Source organism: Girardinichthys multiradiatus, chromosome 22 (genome assembly GCF_021462225.1).
Source record: "Girardinichthys multiradiatus isolate DD_20200921_A chromosome 22, DD_fGirMul_XY1, whole genome shotgun sequence".
NCBI classification, from domain to species: domain Eukaryota; kingdom Metazoa; phylum Chordata; class Actinopteri; order Cyprinodontiformes; family Goodeidae; genus Girardinichthys; species Girardinichthys multiradiatus.
The window spans coordinates 24182235-24200736 of NC_061814.1; the positions used below are offsets into that span (position 1 = coordinate 24182235).

General features: G+C 38.0%; 1 long non-coding RNA gene across 1 annotated transcript in view; it reads right to left on the reverse strand.

Annotated features, from left to right (window-relative positions):
* Window positions 1–16396, reverse strand: part of LOC124858588 — a 19104-nt gene extending 2708 nt beyond the window's left edge. The window contains exons 1-3 of the long non-coding RNA XR_007035880.1: window positions 15876–16396; window positions 7365–7465; window positions 6816–6848 (exon numbers count right to left, since the gene is read on the reverse strand). This is a non-coding gene — a long non-coding RNA (uncharacterized LOC124858588). The remainder of the gene's footprint in view (window positions 1–6815; window positions 6849–7364; window positions 7466–15875) is intronic.
* Between the last annotated feature and the right edge of the window lie 2106 nt (window positions 16397–18502).

Here is an 18502-nt window from a genome sequence, read left to right on the forward strand (position 1 = left end):
CCTTAAAGTACATCAACACACTATTGGATGTAACTTAGTCATAAGTTTAATAAAAACTTTCTAAAGATGTTCAAGTATTAGAGTTCAGTATCTTTTTAATTCAGTAATAGAGGTGGAAAAGAAAAGAGTAAATAAACTTCTAGAATAGGACATGTAGAGATTTACTTCATTCATAATCAAGTGAGCCAAAATCTATGTTTTCTATCATCAAATACTGTATACCATGTGGTTGGCATCTCAGACCCTGTGCACCCTTTAGATGCTGAACGCTGACAAGCCTCAGATGGATGTGACAGCAGCAGTTCAGTCACCGCACGCTGCTGCTTGTGTTGTAACATGGATATATAACCGCTGGCGTCTTCAGACCATTTAAACGGACAAAAATGCCAGGGCAGCAAAAAGAACGCCGCACAAAACGCAGGGCTTCATTAGCAGAACCTTCCCAGCATCCTTTGCGATGACAAATGATTGACTTGGAACAATATCTAAGGCGATCAGGATAAAGTACCAGCCATTTCAAGGCTCAGCAAAATTCAAATTCTAATTAGACCTTGCACCACATTCCAAATAAAAATGGGTCCCTGGGTGGTTTACCCAATCAGGTGTCTCTCTCAGACCACTGAAACAAAACGAATAAAGAAAATGATTAAAGCGATAACAAAGGCATAAAATTCAAATTATAGCAGCATCACATCTGGGATCAGTGTGTACTGCACTGCTCTCCGTCGTTTTCTTTGACTTTCTCCGATCCATTTAAACAACCCACCCACACACAGACACACAAACACATGTGCAGCATTCCATGCTTTCTGCATGAGGGCGATAAAAGAACAGAAGAAAAGCCAGGAAGCCAGAGAGAGAATGAGAGAGAGTGTAGAAAAAGGCAGGGAAATTAAAAGGTAGAGAGAAAGATTGCAAAGAGACTCTCAGCTTTGAGGTTATTAATGACTCCTCAAAAAAGTGCGCCTTTTCCAATCTCTCCGAGAAGCGCTTGAAGGAGCCCACAGATGAAGCTGACCTTCACAATGTTCTTTGGTCTTTAGTTAAGAAATTCACTCACCATTATGGCATCATTAGGGAAACAAGGATAAAATTACTCCATGGTTAATGACCTATAGGATCCTCACCAAAATTTGTTTCAGATCTAATAAAACTGAGCTTAACACACTCGAATGAATTATGAGGACTGCTACACGGGGGCATTAAAATGTGGGGAAATAGATTTTCTGAAGCTAGGAGGACTGGACTTTTCAAATCAGATAGTAGAATGGAATTTTCTGGGCAATAAATTCTACCATGTCTCAATTTCATTTTTTTACCTCACAGAATTTTTTCCAGCTATGATGGAATCTCTGAGTGGGATGGCCTCTAAAAATTCATTGCCAATTGCCGTCTCTTCCTCTATCCCCCTTAAGGTAGATAGATTGATGGATGAATGGCTAAATGGGCAAATAAGTGGAGAAAAGTATAACCGAACGAAAACTCAATGTACGATAGAAATAAATGATTAGATATACATATAGATACTTCAAGAAACTGAAAAAGGCATGGCAAAGAAGAAGAGATAATAAAAATAAACTGTAAAAAAGTGTAAAATGTTTAAGGCTTACATTTTTTTTTTTTTTTTTTTGCTTGCCTTTAAATACAACACATGCTGAGCATCATTAGGATGATGTACATGAAAATGATGAAAATGCGTTCAGGCTTGTAGCTCACACTCTATAATAATTACATTACAACATTACAGCAATATAGATATATGTAAAAAACAGGAAAGAAAAAAGGCAAGCACAAGGCAAAAGTTAAAAGCTGCCAAAGAGAGATGATGTTGCATCTTAAATGCCAAACTTCAAAAATGGCCACCCAAGACAAAAGCAGTGACAGCAGCTGAAGTTTTGTTCATAAAGTAAAGATTTATATGGGGAGTTATGAAGTGAGGAGGACAAAATCAGGAGAATTGTTATCTTAGAGCAGTAGCTTCGAGACCTTACAACCCAGCACGCTGCCCAGTGGTTTAAAAGCACTCTGTCACGAGCCCAGTCTGTCTGTTGTTCACTTCAGTGATAAATGACCACAGGTGATAAAAACTCTAATTCAAAACACTGAAAGTCTGGCAGCATTCAGACAGACTTTATAATTTCTGCTACAATTTTGACCAACCTTGTTACTCTGTCACCAGAAATGCCTGCTTTATAAAAGCTGATATACTTTGTCATTACAGCCGTAGACAATGTAAAGCTACAAGATGATGCAATTAGATACATCTCATATATGGAAGAGTACTTTCAGATTTGGGGGCTTGACTCAAAAGACTTTTTTGTTTTAGACAATGCATTTTAATATACTTATTTGCTTTGAGAAAAAAAAAGCAGAAAGGCTGATTGTGATTTATTTATGTTTTACGATTTTTAGGTTTGCTGGCTCAAACAAATGTGATGTAAACCAATGCACACCCTACATTTAGCATTGTAAATACTTTCGTTTTTCTTTTCATTTTGTTGTTTCCTGTTTTAACCCTTCTTGAAACTAGTTTTGTGTGTTTTGGTTGCAGCCCCAGAGAAAGGGTTTGTGAGCTAATGGCATTTGCTCTCTTTAAACTTTAATCTTTCCTATTAATTTTCTGCAACTGGAGAATGTGCGAGAGTTAATGTTCCATGAACGTGTTTCTCACTCTGCAATCTCTTCAAGCTAATTACCTTCAGGTGCTAAATGGAGGGAAATTGCAATCCATTTGGAAGGCAGAATTTTAACCTCCCCTTTGCCTATGAAACACTGTGGGTGCAGTTAAAAAGAAAGAAAATCAAACATAAGAAGCCAAGCTAGAGAGTATGTTTAATCAGAAATGGACACTCAGGCAGGGCCCTGATTGGTTCTCCCTTTTCCAAGGTAGCTTTGGGAGAGTAAATTGCTTCCTGTGGTTTCCCGCCTCACTGCTTATTTTGCAGGTCAGTTGGAGGTCAGCAGGTGCAGCAGTGGACAAAACATTGAACAGATGTTTGATTGACAAAGATCACACAGATTGGCAATCATAGTATTCTGATGAGAAAGGGGAAAGCTCACTGAATGGCCATTTCATCAAGGAGATATAGAAGAAGTCAAACTGAGAAGGAAGGCGATACAGAATCCTGGCTGCTTGTAAATAAAAAACAACATTAAATATCAAGGAGTGACATGGTGTTTGTCAATGGCAGAATTAAAATTGATACTAATGGTTCCTCAGTCAATCAATAATCAGGAAGGCAAGATGAACTGTCTCATTGTAGACAAATAGCATTGATAGGTTTTACGTTTTAAAGGTCCGCCTGTGGTGAAGGGTTGAGTGAAGAGGAAGCAGAGAGAGATAGAGTTGAGGGCTGAGCGAGCAGTGGGGGTCTTACAACCTCCTCAGAGGAAAGCAGAGCGTGGAGGGTCACTTTGTCTTCCCTTTGATCTCAGTCTTCAGATGACACAGCAGGAAATTAAAGATGAAAGGAGGGTCGGACTACTGTCTAATAAACACAGACAAAATACCCTCATTTGCTGACACAAATCCACTTTGGATATATTGGATCTGAGGATAATTCTTGCAGAGATCTGGATTATCAAAAATCTCTTGTGCATTGTGTTCTTAGTCATTGCATATAATCTTATTAATAGAACTTTATTTGTTTTGAGTTCATTAAATAAAATATTTTTATTTTATTTCCAATATATTCTTGTTGTGGTGCATTTTAAACATATATTGTAGTATTTAGATATAGTTTGTTATATATTTTATGATAGTACCAAAGTGATCAAATTATTTCTGCAAAAATAAATAAATAAAAAATCCAATAATGAGTCTAAAGGGAGTTGGTTTCTTATGTTCTTTTAGCCAACATATTTGGAGTATAATAATAAATAAATTAGTTGCAAGGAGCAGAACAAACAATCCATATCTTAAGCAAACACTTGTAAGCCCCCACCGTGTGGAAGGATCTCATACTAACAGCACTCCCTCCTATTTATCTCCACGGCTGAGAGCAAGAAAAAGACACCAGCCTGGGAGGTTGGAGGAACATCAAAAGATGAGCCTCCTATATAACTGCAGCTCTGTTTTTCTAGCACCTAATGAAAAACACGTCTACACTGTTAACTAACACCAAGGATGGCTTACTCTCTTCCTCTCTGCATTGACTTTTGCTCGAGCATTAAATTCAGATTGCTTGAAGGCATAAGTAAACCCTGAATGACCGCTGATGTCGGCCTATGTTTTTATTTCTTTATGAGTCACAGTTAGGCTACTGTTCTGTTTTTTTTCCCCTTTCTTTCTAAAATGCCAAAGCTATTTGGTTAAATCATTAGAGGTGTTATGGTCATACAATGGCTCAGTTGAGTAGCATCCCCAAGTAAAACTCAAAGGTTATTTTCTCCACGAACACTTTGAGGGTCCACTGATCCCCTTTAACTGTCTGTTGGAAAATGCATTGACATTTTACATGAATGGAGAAACCCTATTCAATAAACTCTCTTCAGGTCGTTGTGCCCAGAGTTAGGAACCACTCAATTTAGAATGGTATAACACATTCCTCTGAGTAAAACTAAGTAAAAACATGTCACCATTATTAGGTTTTTTTTTAACTTGTCTGTGTTAAAGAGGACCATTTAGGCTACGATTTTGCAAACTTTAGTAAATGACATCATGTCAAACTTTTGTGTTTCATCTTTTCTGAACTTAAATGGTTTAAATATGAACTCCCAGAAGGTATATCTCTGTTTATTCCAATTTAGACTCAAACAGGATTTAAAAAGTTTACACATCTAAAAATGCCAGATTTTTGTGATGCAAAAAAACAAGATTTAAATCATAAATCATAAGTATTTCATAAATCATTTCAAAACCTTTTCTGCATATAATATACAATTTAGGTGAAAAACAAGCAAATAGAGGTACAAATCTAAAAGAAGAAAAGCTGCAATAATTTGGTTGCATAAAAGGATGGAAACTTGTCAGGAGACTGTCAAGAAGCCGACAATAACGCTAAAGGAACTGCAGGAATTTTTTACAAGCAGTGATTCTGTTCCACTTGTGACATAAAACTGGTATATTTTCCATATCTCTGGACTAAGGGATGGTGTGGCAAGACAGAATACTTTATTTATAAAGAAATCCTTCAGGCCTTTCTAAAATCTTCCACAACATTGTGGGGAAAGGTGTTTCGGTCTGATGAAACCAACTTGTACTTTGTGGCCATAGTTTTAATAAGGTATATTTCGCAACAAAACAATACTCTACATCACCAAAAGAATACTGCACCTACAGTGACAATGGTAGTTGCTAGTCAGTTCTCGCCCAAAACCTTTGTGTTAAAAGGGGTTACAAGGCTTTAACAATATCAAAGAAATCTCTAATTCCTAAATGCCACAATAAAAAAATCAAGCATGCAAATGTTTTATATAAAACGTAATTATGGAAGCAAAAATGTAGGAGAGCAAAATTATGTATTTCTATATAATCTTTATTCCTTAAAAAATACAAGAATGTAACAGGTTTTGCAAATTGTTCTTAAAAGTATTTAAACATTACCTCCCTGTAGTTCCCTTCCTGCAAACAATAAGGACATATAGAGAAACAAAAGGGTTTCTTTTTTTCATTCTTTTTATTAGAAAATATTGCATCATTGTAATTGTTTTATATGGAGATCCCAACCACACAGGTGAATTTACCAGAGGTAATAAACAAATTAGAAAATAAATTTAAGTAAGGGTTTTTCAAATCCTACTTATGGGCACCAGTCAGAAAATACACTTTAATTCAATGAAGAGTCTGTCTTGCCATGAGTTTTGAAGGCTTTTTGATTCAAGTAAAAACAGGTTTGACATCATTTGGATAGGTAAATTTGCCATTTCACGCACCAGCATACTAGCAATCTGTAAAGATTTGGAGACATTCTGTGACTGGATTAAAATGTTACGATCACCAGGAAAACGGCTTCAAAGCCAAAAAACATCATCCCTACCTTATCTTCTTATCTTTGATTTCCAAAGTTAGCTTTTAAGTTAGGTTTTAACATTTCTTTCTGATATATAAAGTTTTATCAAAGTGTAGAATGAGAACACATGAACATCAAACTTTCACTCTTAAGATGTGAACTTCTTTAAGAAAAAACTGAATACATTTCTTTTAAAAAAATTCTATAGTATTTAATGTACTTTTAATCCTGTTATTTTCGATTTCTTTTATCCTGTTGCACTTTGAGATTTTAACATGCAAAGTGCATTACAAATGTAATAAATTATTATTATTATTACTCTTACTACTGTGTGTTTTTGTATACATACTGTACATTAGGTATGTGCGTATCTTAGCACAAAGCCATTACATCTAATAAACTATAATTCAGGAGGCTGGCAGCACTGAAGGGAGTTGGAATAAGGAGTTGGCTAGAGATCTGTGTGTGGTAGTAGCTGGCCAGGCTGCTGAGTCCCGTCAGGCTGAGTTGGTTCACAGAGATAACGTAGGTAATGGTGTTTCTGGAAGAGTGAGGCCAGATGAAACATACCACATGGACAGATACCACGGGCACACTGGCCCCTTCTGTTGGAAAATTTCATTTTTTCGGGCAGGAAGCCATGAATGCAGAGGCTGAATCCAAATCCGTTTTTCCGCACTTTATCAGCGTGTGGCCCACCAAGTGGTGAGATGGTGGGGGAGGTGGAGGGCTGAGGAAGGGGGGTGGGGTGACCCACTGAGCCAAGACCCTCTACTTTAATCCAATTTACAGCCTCCCCCAGCAAAAGATAATTACAACCCTTAAATCAGCTAGAAGAGGGCTAGAAGAAAAGGCCTCACTCACCAAAACTGTGCCTCCGGCCCCTGAAGCCTCCACCTAGAGAAGAAGGAGAGGAAGAGCTCTGTTAGCAAGTCTCAAGCAAAGGCATTGTGACAAACTAAGAGTGTGTGTAGCTAATGAGGCCAAGTGGGGTTTTTTTTTTCAGCAAATGGATGCCTGCTGGGCACCAGCAGAATGCACCCTAGGACTTATTTTTCTGGCTGATGTTCACCACAGACATAGGGCAGTTATATTTTAGGTTAGTGTTTCAATAACTGTGTGTGCGTCAGGCTACTTCTATAGTGCATATTTATAAAGCTTCATAAACTCTTCGCTTGTGCTGTGTGTTGATAAATTGTTAGATTTTTTTGTGTGAATTTTTATTTTTAGGTTGCTCTTTTTTCAATCTTTTTGAGTTAAAAAGACAAGACAATAAAAGATTTTGGCTAAAAATGTCATAATCGCTCCTCTGCAAACTTTGTTTTTTGTCAAAAGTGTTTAAAGCCAGACCAAAGGAATGCGGTTAACATTTGATAATGAATGTGAGGAAATAATAATAATGGAGGAGCTCACAGGGGAGCGGAAACGCTGGCCACTCCTAATTAATCGGAGGAGAGACACTCCCAAACTCTCCCATTCACAGCCTCACAATGGAGATCACCACCGAGCAGAACCTGGAATGAAAAATGGGAGGAGTGACTGCAGAGACAGGGCAAAAAAAGCCCTCATTTACTTTGGACTGTTTTTGTGTTTCTGTTTCATAGCATTAGCAACAAGCCTACAGTACTATAGTCCAGTTCCCATTCAGTCAGGCTGTGCTCTGAGATTCCCACTGTTCAGTTTTGTAAATACAAGACCTGGCAGCATATATGAAAGGGTGGCGCTTTCCCAGAGTTCATCGAAAGTAGGTCTCTTCTGCTCGATCCCCTCCTTACAACCGTCATGGTCCCTCACTAGCCACGTCTTCTTTCTCTCTTTCCAGTGTGCTATCGGAGGCCGCAGTCAAGAATGCTGTAAGGAAAGTCAGTGGGGTGGGCTTATTTTGCTATAAGTCAAGTCAAGGGGGGGAGGGGTTTGTGGAGGGGGCAATGGGAGAAGTGTGGGCCCACCTGCCACTGATTATCCTCTCAGTTAGAGGGTTTAGTCTTGACCCCTGAACTTCAGAGCTGCCCCACACCACTAATCTGTTAATTAACCGAGAAATACCCTGGAAAAACTTTGTACAGCCATTGTATGTGGGTGTGCTTAAGTAAGTGTATAAAATAACGACAACAACAGAGAAAGAGAGTGTACAGTGTGACATATGGTGATTCTGTATATAGCTAGCTCATTTCCTGATTGTGGTACTGCAGGATAAATAGGACACTACAGCCATACTTTTGTTCCTGTTCTTACCCAGCTATTCGGGCCTCTCAGCTAGGAGGCTACAATATGTGATGGCAAATTTTTTTTCAATGTGAAGAACATTTTACTCAATTTCTATCACTCTTAAGATCTAAATAGTTGTAAAATCCTGTAAGATAAGAAATTTTTGAGAACTTCATTTATTAAAAATAATTAAAATAGGCAATATTGTTTGTTAGAATTACTTCAATAGTGAGAGCAAGATGAAAACAGAACCTTACTGTATTTATGTAGTTATTTAGTTTTTGATTGACTGATGTATTGACTGATGTATAAACATTTATACTAAAGTATAATTTTTATTTTTTACTTTTTTGTAAAAACAGAACAAACTGGCTTTCCATCTAATTTAAATAACTAAGCTATAACCTTTACACCTGTTGCAATACTGGAAATACCACAATAAACCAGATAGGACACAATATATTATGAGGTTTCTGAACCATCACATGGTGAGTAAAGGGAATACACAGGAAATGAAGAAAACCTTTTCTTTTAACTTTGATATTCTTTAAGTTTTTTATATAAACATATTTCTAAAAAATATTATGAGACTAAGAAATTAATAATGTAATAATCATGAATACAATTTGACATTTTGTGTTTCATGGTTGTGTGACATGTTGGACAACATGGTTGTGCCATGTAGAAAGTGTCTAAATAATAACTTTTTTCTTTTTGTATCTCACATTTTAAGCCCCACAAAGCTGTGTCACAGTTTTACCTTTTCACATGTATTAATATTGTTTAAATACACAAAATGAAAAAACAAAAAGTGGTACTTCTATGAATTCACTTTGGTTCAGTGCAGTTAAATTTTATTTATGTTGTGCCAGTTCATAACCAATCAAGTCATCTTAAGGCACTTTGCATTGAAAAGTCTAATTCATAACCAGTTGTATAGAATCCAGTTCAGTCCAGAATCAGTATAAATCAATTCAGTTCATTAATATTGGAGTGTGCCCCTGATATGCAGGTTGCTACCTCATTACCTGTCGGCAGATTCAGAAACACACAGTCCAGTCCATGCAAATTATTTTGCCATCCAGTCAGATTTAGTGGATCGGCAAAAAGTTAGAAAGCTCATTAGATTGCACTGAGTCATCGACTTTACAGGGATCTCTCATCCTGTGAAAGCATGTGGCAACAGTGGAACGAAATGACAGAAACAACCCTCCAGCAAAAACAAACATTGAGAGCCAGTGAAAAGAGAAGAAAAAAAAAACAGGAGCCAGGATTTTGAAGGAAAAAGAAAAACAAAGATAACATGGAATTATGAAAACAGTAACTGCATCCAGGACAGAGACAAAAATACAGGGGCACAAGTGTCACTTACTGCTATAATAATAGAGTAAAGTTTCCAGATTGTTTTCAGGTTTAACTTGAGGCATTACCAGCTCAGGTTTAAGGTCATTGGCAACTAATTGGGATTGATAGGGCTTGCCATTGAGTGACCACCAAGATTTGACTATATTTGCCATGGTCAACTTCAAATGCATTTCTATGCTTTCCTGAATTAATTTTTTAATGTTGTTAGTTTTAAAGGGGGTTTGTTTTTTAAGCAGTGTCCTGATGTCTGTGTCTAGTAAACAGGACATTAGCTGTCTACATTAGCTGACATCATTTGGGCTGGGTACTTAACTGTGCATGTCAAGTAAACAACATAACAAACTACCTATAATGTGCAGGATTTAAAATCCTGCACATATTAATAGTTTTATTTTTGATCATCAGAGCATTGCAGCCATCCCCACTGCCCTAATTTTTGAACTGAAAATGCTGTCCTTAAATATAATTCAATCCTCTTCTGTAATGACCTGATAATAACCATGTTATAAAATATCTCTATCTTGGTTGATAGGATACACCTGGTGGTCTTGCTGTAAACAAACAAAAATCTCCATGGTTGCTGGAAGGTAGCTGATAAGTGGGGCAACAAAGTCAATTAGTTCTGTGTTTATTAGAATGTGACAGGTGCTGGGTCATGCAGATTAACTCACAACCTTTGGAGGGATGGGACAACAATAATGGTGAAACATGACCATAACGTAAAGGTAGGAAAAGGAACATAGCAAAGTCTGCTCAATTAATTATAGGGATTAATGAAGTTCTACTTGATTAAACGTTGATGGCATTAAAAAAAAAAGAACGCCTATTTTTCTCCTCCTTGTGACATAATGGACACTTTTACATAAATAATGGAATCCTTCATGGTTATGGAGACCAACACATTATATGGTGAAAACAACCCCTCCTCCTGAACACTCCATCGATTAATTAAGGCTATTGCCCTTCATTATCCAATAACAGCTTTAGTAAATGTTGACCTCTAACCTTCAGCCTTCCCCGACTGCAGGGTTATTGATTGAAGGGAAAGGTCTATTTTTTAACTCCCCTTTGGTGGAAACCAAGTATGTACTCTTCACAGTTGTCATTAGACAAGTTATTTATAAGTCATTCATCATTACAATGATACAGTTATTAATCATCTACAGAAGTAGCCTTATCCATTAAGACTAAACTTATAAATGGTCACTATGTTCTCATTCATTGGCACTTTGTCTGCACAACCATAGTGGAGGCCTCAGCAAAACTGTGTTTTCCACTAATTTGATAGTGAGGTCCAGAAGGGTTAAACATGCAATACATAAATAAAAAGTAGCGTAAAAAATTATGATCAAATGTGTGGGGCTTTGCAAAAGTATTCACACCCCTGGAACCTTTCTATATTATATCACATTAGATCTAAAACCTTGTGTATTTCACTTGAATTTTATGTGATAGATCAAGACAAGGAAACACATGATTTTAAAGTTCATGAAAAATGTATTGTTTTCAACATTTTCCTTACTTTAAATTTACTTTTCTTTAGGTAAAATTCAGAACATTTTGCATAAATTTGCATTATGCCCCTTTTAATCTAATGCTCTTAAAAATGCCAGCATAACTAGATGCCTTGAGAAGTCCATATATGTGTCTACTTCAAATCTCAGTACAAATACAGCTGTTCTATGAAGGCTTTAAAGGTTTTCAATGTTTGGTTATAAAAATACTCCAAGCTGATATTCTTATACTATAGAGAACAGGAGACCTACCAAGACATTGTCATCCACCTCAACTAACAGGGAAGCATTTCATTTAGAAGCAGCCAAGAGACGTTTGAGAACTCTGGAGGAGCTGTAGCAACCCGCAGCTCAGATGAGAAAATCCGTTGACAGAAAACCTTTATCATGTACAGGGGTTGGACAATGAAACTGAAACACCTGTCATTTTAGTGTGGGAGGTTTCATGGCTAAATTGGACCAGCCTCGTAGCCAGTCTTCATTGATTGCACATTGCACCAGTAAGAGCAGAGTGTGAAGGTTCAATTAGCAGGGTAAGAGCACAGTTTTGCTCAAAATATTGAAATGCACACAACATTATGGGTGACATACCAGAGTTCAAAAGAGGACAAATTGTTGGTGCACATCTTGCTGGCGCATCTGTGACCAAGACAGCAAGTCTTTGTGATGTATCAAGAGCTACGGTATCCAGGGTAATGTCAGCATACCACCAAGAAGGACGAACCACATCCAACAGGATTAACTGTGGACGCAAGAGGAAGCTGTCTGAAAGGGATGTTCGGGTGCTAACCCGGATTGTATCCAAAAAACATAAAACCACGGCTGCCCAAATCACGGCAGAATTAAATGTGCACCTCAACTCTCCTGTTTCTACCAGAACTGTCCGTTGGGAGCTCCACAGGGTCAATATACACGGCCGGGCTACTATAGCCAAACCTTTGGTCACTCATGCCAATGCCAAACGTCGGTTTCAATGGTGCAAGGAGCTCAAATCTTGGGCTGTGGACAATGTGAAACATGTATTGTTCTCTGATGAGTCCACCTTTACTCTTTTCCCCACATCCGGGAGAGTTACGGTGTGGAGAAGCCCCAAAGAAGCGTACCACCCAGACTGTTGCATGCCCAGAGTGAAGCATGGGGGTGGATCAGTGATGGTTTGGGCTGCGATATCATGGCATTCCCTTGGCCCAATACTTGTGCTAGAAGGCCGCGTCACTGCCAAGGACTACCGAACCATTCTTGAGGACCATGTGCATCCAATGGTTCAAACATTGTATCCTGAAGGCGGTGCCATGTATCAAGATGACAATGCACCAATAGACACAGCAAGACTGGTGAAAGATTGGTTTGATGAACATGAAAGTGAAGTTGAACATCTCCCATGGCCCGCACAGTCACCAGATCTAAATATTATTGAGCCACTTTGGGGTGTTTTGGAGGAGCGAGTCAGGAAACGTTTTCCTCCACCAGTAACACGTAGTGACCTGGCCACTATCCTGCAAGAAGAATGGCTTAAAATCCCTCTGACCACTGTGCAGGACTTGTATATGTCATTCCCAAGACGAATTGACGCTGTATTGGCCGCAAAAGGAGGCCCTACACCATACTAATAAATTATTGTGGTCTAAAACCAGGTGTTTCAGTTTCATTGTCCAACCCTTGTACTTCATCTGGCCGTTATGAACTAGTGTGAGTAGGAAAGCCATTGCAATAAAATGTTCCCTTTCGGGTATAACACACCCCATGTAGGGGACACAGCAAACAAGTGGAGAAGATGCTCTGGTCCGATGAGACCAAAAGTGAACTGTTGGCCTACATGCAAAACTCATTGTGAAGCAGAAAATCTATAATTCACATAATCCTTAATGTGCCATCCCCACAGTGAAACATGGTGGAGGCAGCATCATGCTGTGGGAATGCTTAGTTTCAGCAGGTACGGGGAAGCTGGTAAGAGTTGATTGGAAGATGGATGGAGCTAAATACAGGGTAATCCTGGAGGAAATTCTGTTAAAGGCTGCAAAAGACCTGAACCTGGGTCAAAGGTTCACCTTCCAGTACGACACAAACCCTAAACATTCAGCCAGAGCTACAGTTAAACAGTTTTGATCAAAGCAAATTCACGTGTTAGAATGGCTTGGACCCAAATCAATAGTAATCTAGCAATTTCTTAGTCCACATGTATCAATATTCAATCTGAAGGGTAAATTCTTCACTTGATTTGGAAGCTCTAATCGCATACCTTTCTAAAATGAAAAAGGAGATATAAATGTTGAAAAAAAACTATTTATTTAAGAATCACAACATCGACACACCAACTGGAGTTGAATTATTATACTGACACTAGTCTTTATAGATTAAATTAATTAACTGTTAGTACTCACACTAATATACTTTAATGATTAATTAAGCAAAGATACAAAACACATCTTAAAAAATCAAACATGTAACTAGAAGCCACTTAAAGAGAATTAAAAAAAAAAGAAACTAAGAGTGAAAGCTTAGTCCCACAAGCTGATTAAAGGTTTAAGTTTATCAAAAGTATTGGAGTTTTTCTGTCGCTCTCTGAAAAGGTTTCACCATGGTTTTTTAACCTATGAAAAAATTTGTCAGACAGAAAAGGGAAGGAGGGATTCCAGGGAGGAAAAACCTTTTCAGGCCATCAGCTTCTCAGCTGTGAACACAACCTTATCAAAAAAAAAAAAAGTCTTACTTTAGCCCAAGGTTAATTAACTTAAAATGGTGTGTCTCACCTGGCTTAAGCCACTGTTTCTTACTTTGGATCACACAAAAAGAAAATAAGTCAATATTTTGCAAAAACTTAAACTGAAGATTGAAGAATCAAACCTTTTACTTTTTCTTTTGCAACCAAATCTTAAGCAAGATGAACAGAATCAGAATCAGCTTTATTTCCAAATTTGTGCACTCAAACTTTGACCTGCAAACTCCAATTGGGTTGCCCTTCTTTGATTTTGACGACTATTTCTTAGTCTGTGCTTCACTCTGAATCAAAAGTCATCCATTTTCATTTCTGTGAGCAGGGGTCACAAAAACGTGTTTTTTTTTTGTCAACAGCCAACATTTCCAAAACACTAGATAACGATATCTTTCTGGTTGGAATTAGCTACTGAATTATAGGTCTAGATGCCATTCTAACGAGAAAAAGCCAAGAAATCATTTATTTCAAATGCTTACTGAGTTCTGAACTAGCAGAAAGAGATTATTAATTTAAATGGCATCATTTGACATGCATATAAATAAACTATTTATAATAGTCTGAAGATTTCAAATATTGCCTTTGGACATGGTTTAACAATTTCAGGAAAGTCATCTGCAGGATGCTGGATTATATCAACTCAATCTGTCATGAGGAAGACCTTTTGCAAAAGTCTTGTTGAGATTGTGAAATGCCTCAAAAAAGGTCAGATTTCTTTCGCTACAGTAAGAATAACCCAGTCAAAGTCCATCCAGTCCGACTGATGTTATTTGCTAAATGGAAGGGGAAAAAGGTTCCACCTATAAATGTTTAAAATATTTTAGACATGGCCTAAAAGACCTGTAGCTGGTATGACAGAAAAGGAGGTTCTAGAAAGTATTGAGTTAGGGAGACCAAATTCAAATGTTTGACATACCTCCCAAATTTTGTTTTGTAAAACAAGTGAAAATTACGTATATTTTTCTCTTAACTTCATATTTATTTTCTACTTCATGTTGTTCTGTCACATAAAGTAGAATAGATTACAAGCTTATGCAGTATGACAAAATGGGAAAAAAAAGCTTGACACTGTAACTGCATGTAAACCTGTTATCTGTGTTCTTTTTCTGTCTCTGCTCTGTTCTCTCAAACCCCCAGTCGGTCGTGGCAGATGGCCGCTCACACTGAGCCTGGTTCTGCTGGAGGTTTCTTCCTGTTAAAAGGGAGTTTTTCCTCTCCACTGTCGCTACATGCATGCTCAGTATGAGGGATTGCTGCAAAGTCAACACCAGTGACTGTCCAGGAGGAGTGAATGCTACAAGTCACTGACTGGATGCAATCTGCTGGGTTTCCTTAGACAGAAAAACTTTTAACCAGTTTGAATAAATAACTGAATCTGACTGCACTGTTCGATAGTTAGGATTAATTGGAATCTACGTACCTGACTTGAAATCTGTATGATTTGATTGAATTGATTTAGCCCATTTTAAAATTACCCACCTTTCACACAATGCAACAGAAAACACTCCAATTATTTTTACCTCTGCCTTCCTCCCCCACTGTTGATTGGAGTAAGTCGGAGTCAGGTTTAGTCTTAACTGGCTCAGTTATGGTTGAGGTGCAAATACACCCTCCATTTCTGCTACCAGTGCGACCCCTTCTCTTTTCCATTGGTTATAATCAGTCTGACAGAGACAGGTACCCCCAATACTTGTGGTTTTTAGTATAACAATGGCCACCAGTGGGCTCTAGATGGACAAACTTTATCAGTTTGTTTTACTTAGTACCCCTACACATAGCCCATTCTAAAATGGCCAAACTCTTACACTCAGTAGTTTATTCTAACCTCCCCAACAACCCGCACCATTCCAAACCCTTTGTGAAGTGCCTTGAGACGACATGTGTTGTGAATTGGCGCTATATAAATAAAACTGTCATTATTTTTGTAATAGATCTGACCCACATACAGAAGAACACTCTGGAGAGATAGATTAAGTGAAATGATGTTTTTAATTGTGCAAACAATAATCAGGAAACGAGAACTGAAGAATCTTCAACTGTATGGAAAGAGAACTGGTGAAAACAGGGAACTAAATGAGACAGAGAAAACGACAAGTAATTCTGAAAGTCAGGTAAACTGCTTACTAAGTGGATGCGGTCAGGTCGCCAGGGGTAGAGGGATTTGGAGTCCAGGTTGTCGAAACAGAAATTGTTCAGATGATTTATTTGGTGCCATTTGAGCTTGGTGATTTCAGGAGAGAGTTCAATGTGCAGATATTTGCATTGGAGGGTGGAGGGATGGAAACAGTTGTTAGGAGACAAAGTCCTCAGACCATAGGTAATCTTGTCCGTCCAGAAACGTCCGGACACAAAGTCAGTGATTAGCGAAGTAAATCCAAAGTTCAGGTTTTCAGCCTACGAAGGAGCATAAACAAAATTACTTGGAAACGAAGAACAAAGCATAAACTTAGTGTTGGCTGAGCTTGTTACCACTGAAGACAAAACACTCTGGCATCGAAGTGCTGGCAGCCTCCTGCTTAAGTACTCCTCCAAGTAATCAGTGGAATAAGTCGCACCTGTCACCCAGCACACCTGAGAACTCCAGCACCATCTGAAACTCTGAACACATGTTGCAAGCACAAAATACACAAAAACAACCCAGATCCCAACAAAAACTGAATTGAATTGAATTGAATTATCCTTTGTAAATATTAAGAGAAAAATCACACTTTATCAGTGGTATTCCTGTCATCAACATGGACTCAACTTTGAATAGTTCTAGATGTTAATATTTAATCAGCTTAATCAGAGAGAAGTTGAGAAAACATAACAAGAATCAGCCCTTCAAATGTGAGTGTTTTGTTGATGAGTAACTGGAGGTCACATTTGTTGGTCCAGGCTGGTTTTAGATCCTCAATGTCCAAGATTATCCCGACACAGTGAGTCAAATATTTCTCCCATCGCACATTCCTCAAGTGGATTTGAACTGCAAGGATTCATTTGAACAAAAAAATCCCCCTGGCAGAATTCGAAACACTACTGATGTGTCAACATATCAAATAACCATTTTGAAATGCCATGGCTGCATTCATTTCTTGTTTTGGTGCTTGTTGAACAAGGCGGCGTGGGATTGCACTCCCTAACCCTGTGGTATGTCCTCCAGGGCACAGGGAATCTAAGTCACTCACTGCACATCAGGCTTTTCCCCCCGGGGTCCCTGGCACTGGCAGAGGCAGGTTAACAAACTGTAAAAGGCTGCAGCTGAGCAGCACACAAACAGTTTTCTCTCCACAAAAGCAAGGGGCTCCAACAAATGCCATAAGCCTATAATGAGATAGCTGATCTCGGTTGTAAAGAAGAAAAGAAAAATGTTTCCCCTCTCAAGTCGGTGAATGTTAGAGTCGGCGAGAGTAAAAAGGGGAAGCTGCCCCGTTTTCTTAGAAGCCCTCGGAAGCTGGCCAACATGACAATGCTGGTCAATTAATTGGTGAAAAAGTGAAAATCCAATTAATGTGTATCAAGCTGGCAGTTTTGCATGATGATGGCTCATTAGGAGACCAAGCTGAGAGTGGAAGAGTGGAGGGGTGGAAGGGCTTAAACCCCAGTCATTAAACCTCTGTTTTTCTCAGTGGGGTTTTAGGCACTGACTTATTTATGCAACAGGTTCTAAACAAAACCTCAATGTAACGGTCATTTGGTGGATTTGAAACCAATGAATTCCTAAATGGGATGGGTGGGTATATCCATGTACAATTATTGGGACCCGTAGTAAAGATGTGTAAAAATCCTTGAATTTAATTCATCTTTAATTGCAGTGACATATTCTCTCACTGACGATTATTTTTATATGTAAGGCTCGATTTAATTATATTTATTAAGTAGGGAAAATAACTGGTTCTGACTAAATCATTATATCAGTATAAGTTGAACAGTGTCAAACAACTTAATAAGTAATCAATAACTTCCTGTTCCCAGGGACGTTAATATGAGGCCTATTTTACTTTCACTTTTCAAAATAGGAAAGACAAGAGAACATGAAATCCAAGTAAGGTAGATGTGTGTTGATATTCATAAATCCGTAAATAAACTTGTCTAAGCTTGACCATATCTACAATCAGGCTAATAATAAACGACATAGCTGAAACTGTGACAAACAAGGCTATTTAAGGACCAAAGTTTATCTTATCACCATCTACAGGGAGGAGGATGGGAGTGGAGGTAAAAGAAGATCACTGTTACACAACTGCAGCTATTCTTTTAGTCTGAGATAATGCAGCAACAAAAGAACATGTTTTTCTACATCCTTAACAGGGGTTCCAAGAAATGTAAGGAAATTGTACAGATGAGTGGAAAGACAGACACATTTTAGGTTGGGACTGTCCAGCTCAAGCATAGATGACAAAAATTACAATATTTACATTTTTACACTTATATAATGTACAACACAAGCCACATTTGTGCAAAAATTCATACAGTGAATGTCAGTTATTGCATTTTTTAACCTTTCTGGCCATCATACCCACTATGTGTGGAGGCAAGATTAGGTTGGGTACTTTGTAGGGATGGATACCTTTCACATTTGAACCAATACAGTACCGATACCCGGTACCTAGGAATTGGTACTCAATTGTACTCAACAGTACCAGTTTTCAGTACTTTTGTGTATGTTTATGGGGTAATAAATGTTAGTTCATTTAATTATAAAATCTCATCAATTTAACATTTATCTTTAAATATATAAACTTCGATTAATATATCAAAACAACATCCAG